This window comes from Pituophis catenifer, unplaced genomic scaffold, assembly GCF_029215685.1.
Source record: "Pituophis catenifer annectens isolate HBS135680 unplaced genomic scaffold, rPitCat1.0.hap2 SCAF_4, whole genome shotgun sequence".
Classification (NCBI taxonomy): domain Eukaryota; kingdom Metazoa; phylum Chordata; class Lepidosauria; order Squamata; family Colubridae; genus Pituophis; species Pituophis catenifer.
The window spans coordinates 86,798,200-86,821,692 of record NW_027256884.1 but is presented as its reverse complement, the minus strand read 5'-3'; positions in this window follow the sequence as shown (position 1 = coordinate 86,821,692).

Sequence of the window (23,493 nt, the reverse complement as noted above, 5' to 3'; positions counted from 1 at the left end):
AATGAAACCTGGAATGATGAGTGAAGCTACTATCAGCTCAGGGATATTTAATTATCCTAAATGGCTCAAGAATGGGACACAATTGAATATCTGAATGTATATCTTTAACTTCACAAGATTGCATCATTCATGATAAAGTGTATGAGTGACTGAGGAAAATAGGAAACATTCTTTGCATTTTTTTTAAAAAAAATACTTGTTTATGATAAAAACAAACAAACTAAACAGCTATGTTGTACCTGTAACCTTTCTTCCAAGTAAGGCAATTATTGAAGACTTGCTTAAAATCTCAGACATTCAACATACTCAGATGATGGATTTATTCTTTTAAGGGGAATGCAAGTTCTTTCAAAGAGATAAATAGATTATAGTCATTCATAAACTCCACTTTCCCTCTTTCCCATATTTCTTTCATTTTCTCTGTATTTAGTTTTGGATTCTATTACTTCAATGAGCCATTTTATAACTTGGATAGCATTTAAAATTTTCAGTTCTTTCCAAAGAACAGAAATAATAGCATACTACTCCAATATTTGAATGATCTCTCCTAATAGTTTTAAGTATAGACTGAATAAGTGAAATGCAAACTACATCCCTTAAGGAGACCAAAAGTTAATGACTCAAATGTCAAAATATTCAGCATCATTTTTTGCCATGTTCTAGCACCAGTGGTGGGTTGCTCCAGTTTGGCCCAGTTCTTGCGAACCGGTAGTAATGGTGGTGGGAGGCTTCGCCCACCCGCCTGGACGTCATCATGAATGATCTGCCCATGCGCAGAAGCAGAAGCGCGCTCCTGTTGTGAACCGGTAGCAGAGGTAAGTAGAACCCATCCCTGCCTAGTATCATTGCAAAATAGTGACCCCTAGACCCCTAAACTGTCCCCATACCATGGTTGATGCATCAAAAGCCTCTGAGAGGTTGAAGAGGATTACCAGGATAACACTATTCAGTTTTCAGCTGATTAAAACAAATTGCAAATAAATCAATTTGAAAGCTGTCTGATAAATCAGAATCATTCAAATATATGGGAAGTTAACTAAGAATTTCTTTCTTGGTTAACTTCCCTAGAAGGTAAAACTGAAACTGCTCTTTTAACTGCATACTTTCTACAGGTTAAAGGAGTATTCCTTCAACGGTGGTCTTCTAATTTGAGCCTTCAGGCAGAAAGGAACACATTCAGGAAAAAAGACATTGATGACATACTTTAACCTTATGGTGAGTCTCAGCCAGGCTAATTTAATCAGCCATGAGAAAAAATATTGAGTAAAAAGGTAATAGTCCATCTACCTATATGGCCTGCCCAATACCATTGAGATATATGGACTGAAAATCCAATATAACCAGGCAAATGGTTGCTTTTAGCTATCTAATAATTGAAGTCAATGTTGAGGTACACCCAATTAATTTTATCCATAAAGAATAATGAACATCATGCCAAGTGGATTATTTGGACTGCTCCACTATGTCTAGGTTTTGCCTCATGTACTTTATCTGCCTCCTAATATGGAAAAATATTGCCAGCTTGCTCTATTGCTAGAAAAATAGATGAAAGAAAAAAAATCTATTCCCTGCCTCCATTGCATGGAATTATCTTCGACACTAAATAGGTCTCATTTCTTCTTTCCTCTTTCTTCTTAAGAGTTCACTTTGGCTCCAGCTGTCATCTCATCTGCTTTATTTCTGTTAGTTCCATAGTAAAAATAAAAAAAATCAGACTGATTTTGATCCATAGGAAGGAAGGAAGGGCTTGAAAGTGATAATGTCAGCCATCTAGACCATATCTATACCACAAATCAGCAGGCCTTTAAAATTATTACTGACAGGCAAGGTGGGAAATTCAATCAGTCATTCAGGAAAACATCAAGATTTGTCAGGTAACCTGGTTATTTTAATCTGCCCTACTTTGAACCTGCAGGGGGTTATATTGACTGCCAACTAAAGCTGATAAGGGAATGAGCTGTCCATTATAGTGAAGTAAAACAAAGTTCCTCCATCTTCAAACCAGCTACATAAAATCAGAATACCAAGCTGAGTATATGCCCTGAATCATGTTAGGAGATAGAAAGAAGAAAGGATGAACTTTGGAATCCTGGGCCATTTCATATTAAGAGAGAAAGAAATAGCGGGAAAGAAAGAAATTTTTACAATATAAAATCATAAAAGGAAATGAAGATAATAAAAAAAATAGTAAATTGAGAAGAAAGAAATAGAAAAATAGAAAAAGAAATCGTAAAGAAAAAGAATGATTATAAAGAAGCAGCTTCCAATCTTCTTGAAAGTGATTGTGTGTGTATCCACTTTCTCTAAAGTTATATAATTATCTCCTTAAATTATCCTTTCTTATGTTTCAAAACCATAAAACAGAACTTCATTTTTTCCAATAGTTTATACTACCAACTACTAAACTGTATGGATTTTAATTCTTCTGTTATATTATATTTAAAATGATAGCAGTAATATCTATGGAAAACCATATTTTGTGATTAAATTGCTTTTAATAGAAAATGTACTACTATATACAGTATATTGTATATATTTACTATACACACACACACACAGTATATATATACCGTATATTTTTACTATATATTTACTGCATATATATATATATATATATATATTCTGAGGTTTTTGCGGGTGTTTGTATGTAGGTCTTTAGTTATTTGGGTTTTCTCCCGTGTAAAATTGGAGGTGTCTTGGCAACGTTTCAACAAAGTCTCATTCGTCATCTTCAGGCTGGTGTGTTTTCGGCTTCGTGCTTTTAGGAGCAATGTGTGTGATCGCAGCTGTTTCTTCCTTTTAACTGCCAGTGGGAGTGTGAACTAATTGGGTGGGAGCTTGGCTGTGTTCTGATTGGGTGGAGGTGTGTTCTGATTGGTTGGGGGTTTGGCTGTGCTCTGATTGGATGGGGGTTGGCTGTGCTCTGATTGGATGGGTATGTGTTCTGTTTAGGTGGGGGCTTGGTTGTGCTTGGGTTAGTCTGAGTAGCAGGGGGATTTGAGCTTGTGAGCTGAGTTGCTGTTGTTTGGCTTCGTGTTTGTGGTCATGCCACATCTTCATGGTGGGTGTCAGTTTGCTTCATGTATGGATTGGAGGGGTTTAAAGTGGCTAATGATGCAGCTGTGGTCTGGCTTCTGGTTTGTGGTCGTGCCTCATCGGTGTGGGTTTGCTTTTTGCGTGGATGTGTGGTGGTGACATCCTGTGTGGTTTTCGTGAGTGTGGGTCTAGTGTCATTCTTTGTGTTAGGGACTCGTTTGTCAATAAGGGTGGGTTTCCAAATGGCCTCGCATTCCGATGCAACTACTGTGATTATGTGATCTCGCATTCCTACGCAACTGCCATGATCAAAATTTAATCCCCACATGCTTCCAATTGAAATACCACTCCAACTCTGCAGCCACCAAACGCATCCTGAAAAGAACAGAATTGGCCCTAATCAGAAATGAACTTCACACAAAAAGATTCCTCCTAGACCGAATCAACAATGATATCCTTACACTTCACCTCAAACTCAGCAACAAGATCCACCCCGCACTTTGGGACAAATCCAAACAACTCGCTGTCTGGAGAGCCGAAACACAGACCACCCTCAAGACAGACACACACACTAACAAACTCCGAAGACTACAAGAACGCCAGAAAAAAACCCTCCCCCCTCACAGCCACACATGAAACAAACAGTGCATAACATCTCAGATAGAATCCTCACCAATGCCGAAACCAATGTCCTTTCCAAAGGATTCAACTTTGCAGTCATTCCCAAACATCCCCACTGAAACCATTATATGCGGAGTTGAAACCAGCCTGACCAAAGTCAACCCCGACGACGCTAACAGAATCAGACTCGAAATCACCAACATTGTCTGCACCAGCAAGCCACCCAAAAGCAACTTACCCAAAGAGGAACAGACAGCATTACTTAATCTGAAAGAAGACACTAGCATAATAATCCTACCAGCAAACAAGGGAAACGCCATGGTGGTTATGAACACATCTGACTACCAAACCAAATTAACCAACCTACTCCAAGACTCCACATACAAATCCCTAAACGCAGATCCCACCACCTACCTGGAAAAAACCACTAGATCCAAAATAAAAGCCTCCCCCATCAGCGAAGAGATCCAGCAAAGAATCATTCCCAGAGAGAAATCATCCAGATGCCCTAAGCTCTATGGTCTCCCCAAGATACACAAAGAAGGAACCCCACTTAGACCCATAGTCAGCTCCATAGGCTCACCTCTACAAAACCTAGCCAAATTTCTCTCCAAACAACTACAGCCCTATGCAGAATCCATCAACTTACATGTAAAAAACTCATTCCAGTTCATAGAAATCATAAAGAAACAAAACTTACAGCCCAGCGACCTACTCGTGAGCTTCGATGTCATATCCCTCTTCACCCAAGTGCCAATCAAAGAAGCCTTGACAGCTATCCAAAACAAATATAACCCCCCCCAAGCACATCCTAGATCTGACCAACCACTGCCTATCCAACACATACTTCATCTATAATGGACAAAAATACAAACAAATAGAAGGAGCACCCATGGGATCACCCCTCTCACCTGTCATTGCTAACACTTTGAAACTCAAGCTTTAGAAAAATCTGATCACAAACCCAAAAACTGGCTCAGATATGTCGACGACACGTTCATAATCTGGCCACATGGGAAAGAAAAACTGGACAACTTCCTCACACACCTCAACAGCCTACACCCCAAAATACAGTTCACCATGGAAACAGAAGCGAACAACCAACTTCCCTTACTGGATGTCTTAGTCTACAAAAAATCCAATGGCTCCCTAGGACACACCATCTACCAGAAGAAAACACACACAAACCGCTATCTGCACACACTCTCACACCACCACCCAGCACAGATCAACTCCGTAGCCAAAACACTCATCTCCAGAACAAAACTCTTAGCTGACGAACAACACCTAAAAACCGAACTACACACTCTTACTAACGTACTAACATCCAATGGATTCCAAAGAAATAAGATTACCAACCTAATCCAAAAAGAAACCCCCACTAAAATCGAAGACAGAGAACAAGAAAACGGCAAAGCCCTCCTACCATACATAAAAGGCACCACGGACAGAATCAGCAAGATCCTCCACAAACACAACATCAAGACAGCATTCTGCACAAACCGAAAAATATCCACCATCCTAAGAAAGCCCAAAGACAAATTTGAGTTAGAAAATCAAGGAGTATATGAAATCCCATGCACTGCCTGCTCCACCACATACATCGGACAAACCAACAGAAGAATAAGTGCACGCATTGAAGAACACAAGAACTCAATCAGAAAAGAGGAACCAACTTCTTCCCTGGTCCAACACCTCAAAGCCACAGGACATGATATTGACTTTAAAAAGACCAGAACTATCGCCAAAACTGAACACTTTAACAACAGAATAATCAGAGAAGCCATCGAGATAGAAAAACATCCACACAGCATGAATAAACGAGATGATACCTCCCGCCTACCAGCCATTTGGAAACCTGCCCTTATTGACAAACAAGTCCCTAACACAAAGAATGACACCAGACCCACACTTACGAAAACCACACAGGATGTCACCACCACACATCCACGCAAAAAGCAAACCCACACTGATGATGAGGCACGACCACAAATCAGAAGCCAGACCACAGCTGCATCATTAGCCACTTTAAACCCCTCCAATTCATAGATGAAGCAAACTGACACCCACCATGAAGATGTGGCATGACCACAAACACGAAGCCAAACAACAGCAACGCAGCTCACCAGCTCAAATCCCCCTGCTACTCAGACTAACCCGAGCACAACCAAGCCCCCACCTAAACAGAACACACACCCATCCAATCAGAACACAGCCAAGCTCCCACCCAATCAGTTCAAACCCCCACTGGCAGTTAAAAGGAAGAAACAGCTGCGATCACACACATTGCTCCTAGAAGCACGAAGCCGAAAACACCAGCCTGAAGATGATGAATGAGACTTTGTTGAAACATTGCCAAGACACCTCCAATTTTACGCGGGAGAAACCCGAATAACCAAAGACCTACATACAAACACCCGCGAAACCTCAGAAACATATATATACATATATACATATATACATACATACATACATATATATATATATATATATGTATGAAGTAAGAAAATTGCGGGTGTTTGTATGTAGGTCTTGGGTTATTCGGGTTTTCTTCCACGTAAAATTGGAGGTGTCTTGGCAATGTTTCGACAAAGTCTCATTTGTCATCTTCAGCCTGGTGTTTTCGGCTTCGTGCTTCTAGAAGCAATGTGTGATCGCAGCTGTTTCTTCCTTTCCTGTTTCTTCCTTGGCGTCGAAACGTCGCCAAGACACTTCCAATTTTACGTGGGAGAAAACCCGAATAACCAAAGACCTACATACAAACACTTGCGAAACCTCAGAAAATATATATATATATATATATATATATATATATGTTTTTCTTCTAGCCAGGTTTTCCCTACGTAGCCAAGGTTTTTCTGCAGCTCCAGCTCAGTACTGAGCTGGAGCTGCAGAAAAACCTTGGCTACGTAGGGAAAACCTGGCTAGAAGAAAAACACACATAGCCCCTACGAAGAAGTAAGAAAATTGATATATATATATATATATATATATATATATATATATATATATATGTGTGTGTGTGTGTGTGTGTGTGTGTGTGTGTGTGTGTGTGTGTGTGCGCGCGCGTGTGTGTGTGTGTGTGTATAGTTAATATTTCGGATTTCTTCCCGTGTAATTGTGGATATATCCCTAAAAGGGTAAAAGCGACGTTTCGACAGAATCTCATCTGCCATCATCAGGCTTATGTGAGGAGTCTTTTGCAGTAACTGCCGTTACTATTTCAAATCTTGTGCTGGTAGTCTGGGATGGCTCCACCTTTTCATTCTGATTGGCTGGGAGTCCCAGTATGTGTTTATTGGCTTGGCTTCAGGTGTATGGTCGGTTTTTCTCCACTAGGTGGCAGGGCTTCATCTTTGTGGCTGGTTTGAATATGATTTGGTTGGGATTTGTACATGTTTTTTGATTAATGTTTGATCTATGTTTTATATTTGGTGTTAAGATTCGTCTATCTATGAGAGCAGGTTTCCAAATAGTAGGCAGACGTGAAGTGTCATCCCGTTTATTCATGCAATATGGTCTTTTCTCTATTTCAATTGCTTCTCTGATTATTCTGCCATTGAGATGTTCTATTTTTGCAACTGTTTTTGTGTTATTAAAATTAATATTGTGTCCTGTTGTATTTATGTGTTGAACTAATGATGATGTGTGTTCTTGCTTTTGTATTGAGTTTTTGTGTTCCTCGATGCGCACACTCATTCTTCTGTTGGTCTGTCCAATGTATGTTGATGGGCAGGAAGCACACGGGATTTCCTATATGCCTTGGTTTTCTAATTCTATTTTGTCCTTAGGGTTTCTCAGAATGGACGATATCTTTCTATCTGTGCAAAATATGGTTTTGATGTTGTGTCTATGTAGTACTTTGCTAATTTTATCTGTTGTTCCCCTTATATAGGGCAATCAGAATGAAAAGGTGGAGCCATCCCAGACTACCAGCACCAGATTTGAAATAGTAACGGCAGTTACTGCAAAAGACTCCTCACATAAGCCTGATGATGGCAGATGAGATTCTGTCGAAACGTCGCTTCTACCCTTTTAGGGATATATCCACAATTACACGGGAAGAAACCCGAAATATTAACTATACACACATATATACCCGTGAAAACTTACATATATATATATGTGTGTGTGTGTGTGTGTGTGTGTGTGTGTGTGTGTGTGTGTGTGTGTGTGTGTTTCCTCTAGCCAGGTTTTCTACGTAACCAAGGTTTTTCTGCAGCCTCTCACCTGGCACCAGAACTTGCTGGCTGACAGAAAGAAAAAAAGCCCAGAATCGAGTGGATGTGATTCTACTGAGCTAGGGCTGCAGAGAAACCTTGGTTACATAGGAAAACCTGGCTAGAGGAACAACACACAAAAATCCTACGAAGAAGTAAGAACATGTATGTATGTATGTATATATCTCGGACATTAATACAATTGAGCGAGTCCAGAGATATTCCACAAGAAGAGTACTCCACTCCTCTGCTCACAATAGAATACCTTATGCCACTAGGCTTGAAATCTTTGTCTTAGACAACTTAGAACTACGTCGCCTTCAGTCTTATGTAAGCGTAGTACACAAAATTATCTGCTACAATGTCCTACCTGTCAATGATTACTTCAGCTTCAACCACAATAATACGCAAGCACACAATAGATACAAACTTAAGGTAAACTGCTCCAAACTTGATTGCAGAAATCAGCAACAGAGTGGTCAATGCCTGGAATGCACTACCTGACTCTGTGATTACTTCCCCAAACCCCATAACTTTAACCTTAGATTGTCTACTGTTGTCCTCACCTCATTCCTAAGAGGTCTGTAAGGGGTGTGCATAAGCGCACCATCATGCCTACCGTCCCTGCCCTACTGCCCCCATTTATTCGTATCCTTATCCTGTATTCATAATCATGTTTATAGTTACATCTGTTATCTTATACGTATTTGAAAAATAAATAAAATAAAATAAATAAATTACTTTAAAGCACAAACCAAATAAAACCTGTCAATCTCTATCGTTTATTCTGCTAGGAACTAGACAAAGTGCATTAAGGAAGTAATTAAGGGCTTGCATTTTTCACAAGGGCCAAAGAATATGATGCTGTAAATTCAGTAACTTTAATCAGGTAATGAAACAGAACTGCCATTTTGTTTTAAGAGAATACAATTTCATTAATTTTGTGGCATCAACATAATTAAATAGCCATGCTAAATAAATCCAACCTCCATCTTATAGTTCACTTTCAAAAAATAAAAACATAATATGGATCTGGACCTGATTAGGTAGGCATAATTTCATTTTTTAGATGTTCTTATCATAAAGGAGTGTAGTTGTTTCAAATGCTTGGCCACTTGGCAGTAGTAAAATTACTACCATAGTATTCCCAATAGTAATCAAATGCCTTGATCTTTCAAGATTAAAAAGGATTGTTGGATTATTATTTTGCATCAAACTTGGGGTGGGACAGATACTGGAGAATAGTTTAGAGAAAGGAAAGAGAAGAGTTATGTGTCTGGAATGAAAATTAAAAATTTAGAATTATAAGATATGTAAATTATGCTGAATTTTGTTGTATATAACAAAATAGGGCCTTAAAGGAAAAACAGCTATTGTTCAATGACAATTGCAGCGAATAAAAATCTTGGCTTTAGTTTCCATAATCTTTGATATGCTTACCAGCAGGATATGGAAACCTTTATCGATGCACTTTAATTAGGAACTTTATTGAGGGTTTTTGAAAGTCCAATGCAATGCTGATATCTTCTTACAAATTCTTACTGAAAATATCAAGGAGCTGTAGAAGATAAAGCAGAATTATATTGCAGAATCTGTGCTTTAAAAAAAAAACCCAGAAAGAGATGTTTCTCTTTATGCTTTGTTGGGGTGGTAGTGCTGATTATTTCATTGTTAAGTTCCTCCAACATTCAGCCAACCAATAGAAAAGAATATTTGTACCTCAGGGTTGAACTGTGGGATTCTTGATAGTTCCTAGATTGGCAGAAAACTAGCAGAGTCCATGAATGCCAATTAACAGTCAGAAAACATGATAAAAACTGCTTAATTTTGTAACACATGAACAGACTTAACCATAGTTTTAACTGGAAAGCTGACCATCCTAGACCAAACTGAGCCCAAAAACGCTAGAGATTCCTGGAAGCCTGGCCTTATCAGACAAATCAGCCATAAATAGGCACACAGATATAAAGAACATCTACATAACATTCAAAAGAGACCAAAAAAAACCCCAAAAGGAAATAAAAACACCAAAACACCTGTTCACCAGCAATCAACACCCAGATAAACAGAGATTATGTCCAAGATTAACATTAAACCAAAAATCAAGAAACAAATAATATCCCAAATCAAGTAATTACAATTTCAGACAAACAAGCTAATAGTAAGTGATAGTCCAAGGAACCACTAAGACTACTCTCTCCAATATTGGCAGGTCAAGGCACTAGTATATAGAATGAGAGAAAACTGATGATGTTATGTAGTTTGGTAATGGAATGTCTGCAAGGAAACAACCAAGCTCAGGAGGAAGGAAGCCCTCGGAACCTATGACTATCCTAACCGGGCCTTCATCAAATCTATAAAAGATCCAGCAGGAGCTCCTTCATAACAGGCAGAGAAGAGAAAATCAAAGAGATCAATTTGTCATTCCGTACATTGCAAGAATATCTGAAAAGCTCAGGAGGATTTTCAACCAACAGAATATATATGTACACTTTAAAACCAAGAATAGATTAAAGCAGAAACTTGTCCACCCAAAGGACAAAACACCCAGACCCAAACTGACTGATGTGGTATATGCAGTGCAATGCAATGAGACATGTGCAGAGCTGTAGACTGGGGAAACAAAACAACCGCTTCACAAACACAACACAGGAGAACAAACCCATCATGTCAGGATTCAGCAGTCCATCTGCATTTAAAACACAAAGGTCACTCTTTTGAAAACAGCAAAGTTCACATTCTGGAAAGAGAGGACCACTGGTTTGAAAGAGGAGTCAAAAAGAACATGTCAAAGTGGAATTACCTGTGCTCCACCACTTCTTGCCTATACATCTTAATGGAAGGAAAATTAATTGGAGGTTTGCAAAGGCTTGTTTGCTTTCTCAGCAGAAGTTGAAACGCAATGTGGTCTAGAAGGGTCATAAGCCAATAGCTGCATTTTTAATAGCAATACCAAGTAGCCTTCTTGAAGACTGAAGGACATTTCCTTTCATCAGGAAAATAACTTGTAAATTCCTAAATATTTTCCTAATAATATTAAATGGTGTATCAGGTAAGAGTAAGAAAAGAAGATTGGACCTAAGAACTGCAGAAACTTAGAAAGGAAAGGGAGAGATTTCTATTGTCAAATAGAAAGATAAGATAAGCAAACAGCAATCACTTTAAGTGGCACATTGTTGATTTATCTCTAGGTTTAATTCAAAGTCTTAATTTTTTACAATCTTTATTTTGTTTAAAAATACTTGTTTGAAAAAATGTATGAAGCTACCCAATGCTACAAGGACCCTGCTGGGCAGGATAATGTAGAAACAAATATAAAATAAAATTTAAAAACCCAAACATTGGAAGAAAAAGATACATAAAAATACGTCAATAGAGAACCAGGCTTTTAAACAGTGCTGGATAGGGGCCATAGATAACTCAATGACCATGCAATAAAATAATTTAAATTCCTCCTTACCACAAGTCCCAGTGTTTATAATTTTAATATGACTGAGGTATGGGAGAGAAACTGCATAGAAGTCATTACCTTTGGTGTACCATGTCCATAGTTGTATAGTAAAATATTAGAATTATTTTTAAATAACAATAATAATAATAACAATAACAATAATAACAATAACAATAGTAATAATAATAATAATAATAATAATAATAATAATAATAATAATAATAATAATAATAATAATTTTATTTCTATACCGCCCTTCTCCTGAAGGACTCAGGGCAGTGTACAGCCTATTAAAAGCACAAAGACAAACAACAATTAAAATTATTTAAAATTATTAAATAATTTCATCTCAATATTAAAACCCCCCAAAATTTAAAACATCCAATTTAAAATCATTACATTGATAGCCCGGCCTGGCAGAACAGCAGGGTCTTAAGGGCACAGCAAAATACCCTGAGGTCAGAGATCTTACGCATTTCCAGGGCAGTTCATTCTACAGGGCTGGGGCTCCCACAGAGAAAGCCCTTCCCCTGGGTGTCGCCAGCCGACATAACTTGGCCGATGGCACCCTGAGGAGACCCTCTCTGTGGGAGTGAACTGGCCGGTGGGAGGCTACTGGTGGCAGAAGTCGGTCTCGAAGATACCCGGGTCCTATACCATGGAGCGCTTTAAAGGTGGTAACCAACACCTTGAATTGCACCCGGAAGACCACTGGGAGCCAGTGCAGCTCACGCAGGAGGGGTGTCACGTGGGCACAACGGGTTGCGCCCATAACCACCCGCGCGGCCGCATTCTGGACCAGTTGGAGCCTCCGGGTGCTTTTCAAGGGGAGCCCCATGTAGAGAGCATTACAATAGTCCATCCGGGAGGTGACAAGGGCATGAGTGACCGTGCGCAAGGCGTCCCAGTCCAGAAAGGGCTGCAACTGGAGAATCAGGCGAACCTGATAAAAAGCCCCCCTGGCCACGGCCGTCATATGCTCTTCAAAAGACAGCCGTACATCCAGGAAGACACCCAGATTGCGAGCCCTCTTTGTGGGGGGCAGCGATTCACCCCCAATAGTCAGCGATGGCACCAGCTGACTATATCGGGATGCTGGAAGCCCCAGCCACTCGGTCTTGGAAGGGTTGAGTCTGAGCCTATTTCTCCCCATCCAGACCCGCACGGCCTCCAGGCAGCAAAACATCACATCAAGGGCATCATTGGGGTGGTCTGGGATGGAGATGTACAGCTGAATGTCATCAGCATACTGATGGACTCTCACCCAAAACCACAGATGATCTCACCCAGTGGCTTCACATAAATGTTGAACAGAAGGGATGAGAGGAACAACCCCTGCGGCACTCCCCATGTGAGGCACCTCGAGGTCGACCTCTGCCCCCCCTGCCAACACAAACTGCGAGTGGTCGGAGAGGAAGGAGGAGAACCATCACAAAATGGTTCCCCCTATTCCTAACCCCCTCAACCGCTGCACACCACTTCTCATAAGAAAGTTATCAATAGTTTACCTAGAAAAATAAATAAATAATATAATAGCTGTTGGGTCTGGTTTTCACAATAAATAATAACAGATCTACATATATATACATTTCACAAAACAATGATAAAAGAAAAAGACAGAGAAATACCATCTTGTAGTAATGAATTGTATTTCTATAAATGTTGGCCTTCCTGTATTAAAAGTAGAATATAACATTAACAATTTTAAAAGATGCTCCCTTACCAAGCTAGCAGAGCTCATGTGGTTTTTTTTAATGGAGAAATGGCAGGCTGTTGTAACCACAGGAGATATGTTTGATTGCTATTTATATGATTGTTATTTATTATCCATAGGTGGAAAGAAATAACCAGACTACTGCAGCAGAGAGAGAATCAAGATGAAGCTTAGCTTCCTTCTTCTTAAATTCAGCTCTAACAAATGACAGGAAGATATATGGAAGGTATGACAGGGGGAGAGGTATTTATTAGGTAAAGTATTTTCACTGGTGAGATGCAGGAAGTGAGCCTTCTCTGCCATTGCTCCCAATTTTTGTAGCATCTTATTCCAGAGGTGAGGCAGGCGTGTATACTCTTCTTCCTTTCGGGAACAGCATTAAGATCTGGCTCTGCCAATTGGCATGGGTGAAGGTATCTAAGAATCCTGGGCATGGTTGGTGAGTTTAGGGTACTCTCTCCACTTCATTTTTGTTTTCAATATCTTTATTTTAGCCTTGTTCTTAATACTGTTTTTATCTCTATTTTTAACTCTGCTTTATAGACTACTGCATATTTTTATTGTAAGCCACACAGACTCACTTAGGCAAAATGGGTGGTATAGAAATTTGGCAAATAAATAAAAAATATATTCTGATTATTGTACTACTGTGATACAGACAGCCCATAATTTTTGAAAATGTAATCAATATAGCACTGAATAAGTCACAGAAAATACTAAATTCCATATTGCTTGGAAAAGGGAATGTTTTGAGTCTGAAGAACATATAGATGGTTCTCAGAAAATGCAACATGTGATCAAGTAATTAAATAGTTAAAGCCAACCTCAATTTTTCTGAAAGGTCAAGCAAAATATAGCCAAGACTTTAAGCACAGTTGACATAGAAATTTATTGAACAGGTCAAAGCAAACTGAGTAAACTACATAAACTCAAAGTCAAAGACTGGGGGAAGGCAAATTATGATACATGTAATGACGACATCATTGTGATATTTGTATTTGTATCAAATGCATAACAAATAATAGTGAAAATGTAGGCAGCTAACTTTAGACTAGAGACATAATTAAAGAGGTAGAAAATGCTCAGTTGTTAAAGTAATGTGCAGTCGAAGTTCTGACCATAGTATCAAGGCATTTGTGAACATTTACACCAAAGAAATTCAGTGGTGTTTTTAAATTTATATGTTGTAAATGCTGAAAAATATGGTTGCTATCATAATTGGTTTTTTTTAAAAAAAAACCCTAGCAAATAAATGAATAGCCAGTGGAGAAAATTGTGGTATTCATATCACAGCAGTAGTCAGCAATGGAAGCTGCCTTGAAAGGGTTTCAGAGAGATTAAAATATTGCTATGATGATTTATTCATTTAGCATTGAATGACCCATCATCAAGACGTAATGACCAGAGATGCTAAATTTGTTATTCCAATTTGTGGAAGCCAGACTTTTTGCATAATGTGGATTTTGCTACTTCTCACAGGAATAAATTTACAGCAGTGAACTGTGATCTTTTCAGCACATATTGCAAGGTCAATATAAAATCATTTGAAGAGATTTTAAATTAATATTCTGCACTTCAAACTTTATATCTCCAACTAATTGTCTGTCATGTGTGCCAAAATCACAGAGATGCTCAGAGAGTCGAAGAAGGACATTACTATTGGCAGAATTGGAGGCTGAAAGTAACATTCATTAAATTTGCAAACAAACTTGAAAAGGCCTTCAAAGTCAGGTTTTCTGAAAAAAGATTGGGTGAAATGTATGGTTTTATTTAAAAACCTATAACAAAAAATGCCCATTTTAAGAAATTCAAGGAAACTTTAAGGAAATATAAAAAGCATATTGACTCAAATAAGTTTATCTATCGTAAAGATGGTGAAATAAGAGCACTTTTCATTACAGACTATTACGAATATGACATCATCAGTTCTTTGTGTCTCCTGTTTAATTCAAGGCGGAACAATGGCTAGAAAGGGGGAAAAATTATTTCCCTTTACTGAGAATTAGCCATTATGAATGAAGCTTAAGATTCATAAACTCAGTGAAAACATCCATAAGAATCAACTTAAGATTTACCATGTTGATGCTTTTCAATACATTGCAATGGCATAACAAGCATGAATGTAGCTGGAGCAGTAAGTGATTTTAAAAAAATGAATTAAATTATTATTATTATATTCTATTGAGTTACTTTTTCCACTGTGCATTATTTTTATTTGGGTTCATGGAACTACCGCCACATCACTCATTGAGATAATTGTATAATAATTGTAATTAATTTATTATAATTTTATTAAATCTCCTTCACACAGCATGGTAATGTCCATACATACATTCTTATCTACCAGTAAAGACATAATGCTGATCATTTGGGGCACATTTTAGCCATAAGTGCAACAAAAGTCCAGTTTTATCCTAAGTATGCTCACACTATAAATACAAGCTTGAATCTCTAGATTCCACCTAGAAACTACTCTACAAATCACATACTGTTGCCCACATTCCATCTAGGGGTGGGTGTCATCAAAAAACTCAATATGATAATCATAATACAGTCAATACCCACTTCTTTTTATGTGTGACACAAGGCATACTATACTGCACATTAAAAAGAGGACACAGTTTGACCTCATGTTGTGACCAGAATTTTATTCTTTTATTTATTGGTTCGATTTATATGCTGCCCTTCTCCGGAGACTCAGGCAGCTTACAATACGTTAAGCAATAACCTTCATACTTTTGTATATACCTGCTTAGTAGGGCTTTCGGTCCCCCCTAAACTGTGTTCTTTTGTATACAAAGTCAGCTTATTGCCCCCACAAACCGGGTCCTGATTTTACCTACCTCAAAAGGATGGAAGGCTTGAGCCTGGTGAGATTTGAACTTGCAGTAATTGCAGGCAGCTGGTGCTACTTAATAGCACTTTAGTCTGCTGCTTCACCAAGGCTCTTTTAACCGTTTCTCCCCCATAATCCTACTTGTTAGAAATTACATGAAAACTACTGATACACACAGCATATTTAACATAAATTAAATATAGCTCATCAGTGCTCTTATAATTCTACTTCAATTGCATTGGAATCAGGCAGACTTTGAAAAGGAACTGGCTCTGAAATTTCTTTAATAAGAAATAGTTTAAAATAGATTCCACTTTGATAGTGTCTAAATTCTACTATGACTGCATTAGGAAATTTATGCGTACCCAAAGAACTGTATGTTAAATTACAAACAAAGTGATTGTTTCAGTTATACAACTATTTAAGGTGATTCCAAAAGCTAATTAGGAAATTTTCAGCCAGCCATTTTCCTATTAAGAATATATCGAATTTTATTTTCATAATTAAGGTGAGAGGGCTATACTTTAACTGGTTGCTATCAAATTATCTTCATTGTTCAGTAACCAATAATGAACTAGCAATTGAATGTTTATATTTGATGAAAAAGGTAGATGAAGACATTAATGAGAGAAGAATGTATTGATGAACTATGCACTAGTTTTAGAAATGTTTTTGTTGTTATTAAAGCAGCAACAGCAGCTGAAATCTAATATATTATTATTTATAAATCCACATTAACAGATTAAATGACTAATTATATCCAAAGTCAGTTTAGCCCAAATATATGACATGTAATTCTACCAGCAAATAATGTAACAATGATTCTAACCTTTTGTTCTCTAGAATATTTCAAAGTCTACCTGCTGATGCGGGAAAAATTAGGTGGTCATGCATGAGCAATGCTGCCTCTACTGATAAGTTTCTTTTTTTATTAAAGCTGCATAAAATGTAATTAGCATAAAATAATAGAGAGTTGTTGATATTTAGAGTCACTGCTGTATCCTAGCATAATGTGTTTCCAGCTCCTATGAGAATCCTCCTGATTTTAAGAAACTAAGGCTGTAGCTATATTCAATCCTATTGACTTTTTAAAATTTAAGGTGATGATTGGGTTTGATTGCTTCAAGATGAGCACATTGTGCTACTTAAAATAAGAACATAAGTAAAGTGCTGGAAACCATCTAGTGCATTCAGTGTCATGCAAAAGGTATTTGGATACATTTCAGAATTTCACAAGCCTTTAGATAGTAGTATTCTTTCATTGTTGTTTCCCATCTATCAGAACATAGATTAAGTTTCAATAATATCAAGTGCTAATATTGTAAAAGATAGGAAAATGTGTCTATTCTTTCCACTCACTTATGCCATGCATGATTTTATAAATCTCTTGTCATGTATTTTCCTACCCTCCTTTGTTCTAAGCTACACATACAGTCATGAATAGCTGCTCCATCTCTCTGTAATTAAAAACCCTTTTTTCCCACCTTTATAATGTCCTTTTCAAGGTGAAGTGACCACATAATACTCCAAATGGGTATAATGAACTGGAACTGTCACATGCCAATTCTACCAAGCTTGTAAACCATTTATTCAGGAAGTGAACAAATAAAACAATAATAACCAATAACGTAGGTTTTTAGGCTAACAGAAATCTTTAACAATCTCAAAGTGAACTTAAAAATGTTCATGCTAACAACATGAAGATCAACTCAGAAATCTTCAGCTGTAGTGTTTAGTGCTGTAGACTGAATATATCAAAAAAACAAGAAAGAAATAGGCAAATCAAGTTTAAGAGAATGAAGGGAGTTTTGCAGAAGTTATATTAAAGATTTTTTTTAAAAAAACTAAATCATAAAGATTATACCTACTTAATTTCTAGATCAAATAGAAAAAGAATTGGCAATTCTTGCCTGTTATCTTATATATAATAAAACTGGCTTAAGCCTATTGAATAAAACAAAGGGTACAGAGATAAACATAGAAAGAGAAAAGAGTTGCTGCTGACAGCAGGAATTCAAAACCTCACAGGAAGGCTGCATGTCATTTGACTTCTGAAAGGCCTGACCATCAACTGCCACACAAAGGGCTAGACCAGGTATGCTTTCCTCAGCAGCGGGAGCAAGAGGATGGCAAGGCAGCAGGGGTCACAAAGTGCAGGGAGCCAAAAGGGCATAGACTGAAAGGAAAATATATGTGTGTGTGTGTCGAGGGGAGGGCAGGGGAGGGGAGGGAGGATGAAGCGCCTTGGATTGACCAAACTGCCCAAGCATCTAAATTTTGATCATATAACCTCAGGAATTTGCAATGTCTACAACTTCAGATATCAGTCACAAGTCCATTTTTTCAGCATTGTCCTAACTTTGAACAGTTGTTGAATGAATGGTCATAACTTAACCACTACTGAAAGGGTACTGAAAGGGAAAGATGGATGAAATTTTAATCTTCATATTTACAATTTACGAAATCTGCACTACTATTAATCTTCTCATTCCCACACCCATCTCCTTCCACTTATGACAGCATGACTGTAACTTTGTTGTTTGTATCCTTATGATTTATATTGATATTGTTCCTGATTGCTTATTTGTACCCTATGATTATCATTAAGTGTTGTACCTTATGATTGTTGATGAATGTTTCTTTTCTTTCTGTACACTGAGAGCATATGCACCAAGACAAATTCCTTGTGTGTCCAATCACAGTTGGCCAATAAAAAATTCTATTCTATTCTATTCTATTCTATTCTATTCTATTCTATTCTATTCTATTCTATTCTATTCTATTCTATTCTATTCTATTACCTTTTCTACATATATTTTCATATGTTTTACATTCCCAAATAAAAATTGTACCTTGGCAATTCCACCATGTAATAGAACTTTAAAAATGAGATAAGAACACATTATTTTTAGTGAAAAGGGCTCCTCTTGGACTTTCTTAGAAATTCAAAGAACCACAACATTTTCTATGAATTCCAAACTGACAAAGATTATGAATTCCAAACAAAACATTATTTAAAAGGTTGGTTGTAATTTTATCTAGCTGTTGCTATGGTCATTGTGACAGTTGTCACGAATTAAAACTATATCAAGTCTACCTTTATTTGCCTTTTTATATTTAGTCTCCACTGGATGGCAGTTACTTTCAGAACATCTTTCTATGCACTTTAGTGCTTAGTACACCTTAGTGCTGATAATTGCAATACTCTGGATAGTAATCCCATAAATAGTAGAGATGTGTTACAAAGATGTACAGTACAATTATTTATGCCAAGGAAACTGCCAGCTGGGGGCAACTTTTTAATTAGGTCCTGTTACTGGATGTTCATGAGGTAGCTGTAGTTATGACTAAAATTGGTTTGTAGCAGCTTCAATTTGTGTGCTATTCCATGGTAAAGTAAACCTGGATATGCTCAAAATTTCCCCCTCTTCTCCAAAATGATCAACTATCATGTAACTGTTCAACCATTGTAAAATAAACTAAGATATTAAAGTTTCCCCAATTGTACTTTTTCCCAGTTGACCTCTATCAAAAACTAACAAAACAGAATAATAATTAAAGCAATATAAATGGTATCAACTGGAAGCCCGAATTACCTTACTAAATAATGGATGTTATGTTTTAATTTATAGTTAATGAACTAATCTCTCCCTATCTGCCTATTAATATTTCATGACATTTGAGTCAAAATTCAACCATAAATGCATCAGTAGAAAAAGATACTTGGTAACATCAAAGAGGAATATTCTGTGTAAATATAAATCAGAGAGAAAAAGCAAGTATTAAGTACTATGTATATAATTATTTTAAACATGTAAAGCATGTGTTTGCTTTGTACATCAATTTCCTTTAACTTAAATTCCTCAAAGCCTTTTCTAATCACTATTCAAACAATGAGGTCATCTTTAAGCCTTTGAGGGCTGCTATTGAATTCTCACCACAGGAAAGATGAATGACAATGAGAGCAGCACCTCATTATGAAATACAGCTTAATAGCAAACAAAGTAGACAGAACTTTCTTCTTTCTATTCTACAAACTTAGCATTATTCTATGAATAGGTTGCATCTCATTTTGCTTCCCTAATTTTCTCTATACAATATAAATGCACATATCTATGTATGTAAATAATTTGCAATTAAAATTACGTGTACAATGCTAAATATGTAACACCATTTAACTGATTCGATTTCATCCAAAAGGAAGTTATCAAAATATTTCCTAAATAGAGATATTAAAGCAATCCAAATATTTAAACAACTACCCAATATCATGCAAAATATTTATTACTAATTAGATAACACAAAATATGGAGTATTTTAAATGATAACAAGACCACTTATATAAATGTATTTGTTCCTTTCATGTACTTTTGAATAATTAGCTAAAACTGAACATGTTTTTGATCTTGGACCATAAATAAATTTTGATTGATTAAAAACAAACAATAAAGAAAATAGGATTAGCCACAAATTATCATATACAACATTTATAGAAGTCTTCTAATTCTTGGATTAGTCAGTTTTCCAATATTAGTCATCTAATTTAACCTTTCAGTCAAGAAGGGAGTGATTCATCTGTTAGCTTATGGCAAGAAGATAATTCTGTATCTTTATAACTCTTTAGCTTTTGATTGATTGTCATTATGGGTTCACTATCCATTTTACCCCACTGCTCAAATCTTTTGCCTTTTTTCAAAAATATATTCTCTTTCAGCTAAAGCTTATTTATACATATACACATATACATACACATACACATACACATACACATACACATACACATACACATACACATACACATACACATACATGCAATTTATAGGCCGCTTAACTGCAAATAACTGTGTGGCCAACAATTATATACATACACACATGCAGAGAGAGACAGAGATATGCACACATATATATATTCGAACACTCACACAAAAATCATGAACAGCTTCTAAACAAAACAAAAAAAATCCATGACAAACAAATGTTCAATTTTCACTCTATCCCACAACCTAGGACAATAGCCAAGTCTTTAATAGATTTCTTAATCTATACCCAGATGCCACACTGTTCGTGTTTTTAATACTTATATATATTTAAAAATTAAAAAAAAACTTGACAAAAAATAGATTTCTGAATATCATCAGTGTAGGACTTTGCTCCCTCCCAACTTTGCGACATCTTAAATCTTGATAAGTTTACCCTTATCAACAGCTCAGAGCCCAATACAAAGCATTACACCCAATATTTTCCTCCATACTGAAGTGGAGCCATTAATGAACACTCATTGAATGTGGTCATTTATCCAAATGTGAGTCCATCTACAGTAGCATCTCAGAAGACTATGTGTTTTACACAAAATATCACGAATAACATAATATAATTATTATATCATATTACAGTTATATGGTAAGTTAATAAAATACTATATTAGGTAATCATGCATAATTTCAATTTTATGTCTTTTTAAATTCACAGACAAAAATGATGGAGAAGAGAACATGTAAATACATGTGACACTGATATATGCAGATTTAGAAGTATTACTAACATATTTTCTTATCCACCTGATGCTTTACTATTCCACTGTAAATTGTCTGATTCTGTTTGGCCTAATTAACTAATTCCAATTTTGTTCTCTTCTCACCCCCATCCCCCAGAAAATGAAGTCCCCTTTTTTGCAAAGGAAGTCATGTAATTCCAAAAAGGTGAATTTGCTATGCTGCCAGATTAGATGTACATCTGGAAAACTCTCTAGTCAATTTTCAGAGAACAAAATGATTCCAAGAACAATTAATCAATTGATGTTGTTTTCCTTTCTTTAACCAATGGGAAATAAAATTTAAAAAAAATAGGAAATGAAAGGAAAAATGTACACACTAAATTGTTTCATCTACATTATCACTACTAACATTGTAGGAAGTTCACAGTGGTTTAGAGCAACAAGCATAAAATATAACTAAATAAACGTTTTTAAAGCTATATAAGTAAATGGTGAGCTCCTCATGAACATATTCAGTAAAAATATATAAATACATATACATTTACATAGATACATACCATACATAAAAATACACAACTATACATGTACAGACATATGCACATGCATACATATAGACAGACAAACAAACTGGAACATAATAAAATATACTGTATTTAGTTTGCACATTTATCAGATACTTTGTGTACTATGATATTCTATGCATTTATTAATAATAAATGACTTCATTTAATACAGTAAGAGCACCCATAAGACTATCATCATAGGCATGCTATTTCAAAGTGTATATTTGTCACATATTTTGCCACTGTTTATTTTACAATGCATGTGTGATTAGTCACTTCTGAAGAGGTTGTGCATGACTAGACTATTTTCTACTGATATATTTATTCATACAGTTGATTATGTACCATCAAATTGGTATTAACTCCATACACGTAAAGAATTGAGTGCTGATGTAGGGTGACCAGACGTCCCACTTTTGGCGGGACAGTCCCGATTTTTAACAATTTGTCCCGTGCCCTGCGGCATTTTTAAAAAGTCCCGATTTTTGGAAAGAATGCACGACAAGCTAGGGAACGGCGGGAGAACGGGAGGGGAATATACGGTTTTCACTCACCCTCACCCTCTGCCTCTGTTGGATCACTGGTCCCCGTTCGCTTACCCCGCCCACTCCCAATCTATTGCTGAGTCCCAACTGATGGCTAGAGGGGAAAAAACTGTTTAAATTCTTGCCACGGGGCTTCAAAGGGCCGCCCTACAGCTGATCAGTGTTAAAAGAAAACAAATGAGTAGACTGGTGCCTGTAAAAATAAAAAAAACAGCCCCTTTCAGCTTCAGCATAGGTTAATTACCACAAGTTGATTTGATCAGCCTCCCCACTCTAAGCTGATTTGCTCTCAGCTGTTTTGTAGAGGGCTCTGTTGCTAGCTAACTGCAAAGAGGTAAATTGCTGGAGCAAATGTTTTTTTCTCCTAGCTATGCTGAAAAAGCAAAACTGAAAGTAAAGCAGGGTCTTTGCTGCAACGTGACAAAATGAGGCAGAGAGAGGTTTCTTTTTCTTTTTCCTCACCAAAAAAGGTAGGTGCAAAACTGCAAACAATGGGAAATTTAGGGCAAAAGAGGAGGTTCAAGATTTTAAAACACAAAAGGAAAAAAGCTCTATTTAACTAGAGAATTGTAATAATTGAGATACTATTAATTGTATATTGTGTTGAAAGCAGAAATGGTTAAGTTGTGGTTTGGAGGAATATATGGGGGAAATTATTTGGTTTATTATTATTGGTAAATATAATTAATTAATTTGTAAGAAATTGGATTGCAAGGAAATAATTGGAATATTCATGTTCATATTGATTAATATACAAAAAAGATAGTTATATAACTAATTGATTTATATTAAAATATTGAATTTGTATTAAACAACTGTATTACATAATTACATAATTAACCAATGTGAGGATGGATATAAAAATAGATGACAATGGGAAGGGGTATAATATAGAATAGAAGGGAAAAATTGAATTTGATTAAGATTAGAGATGAGGATGAAGGGTAATATTGGTTTTTGTAAAAAATAGATGAGGAATAAATATGGCAAAAAGGAAATATAGAAATTGTAAA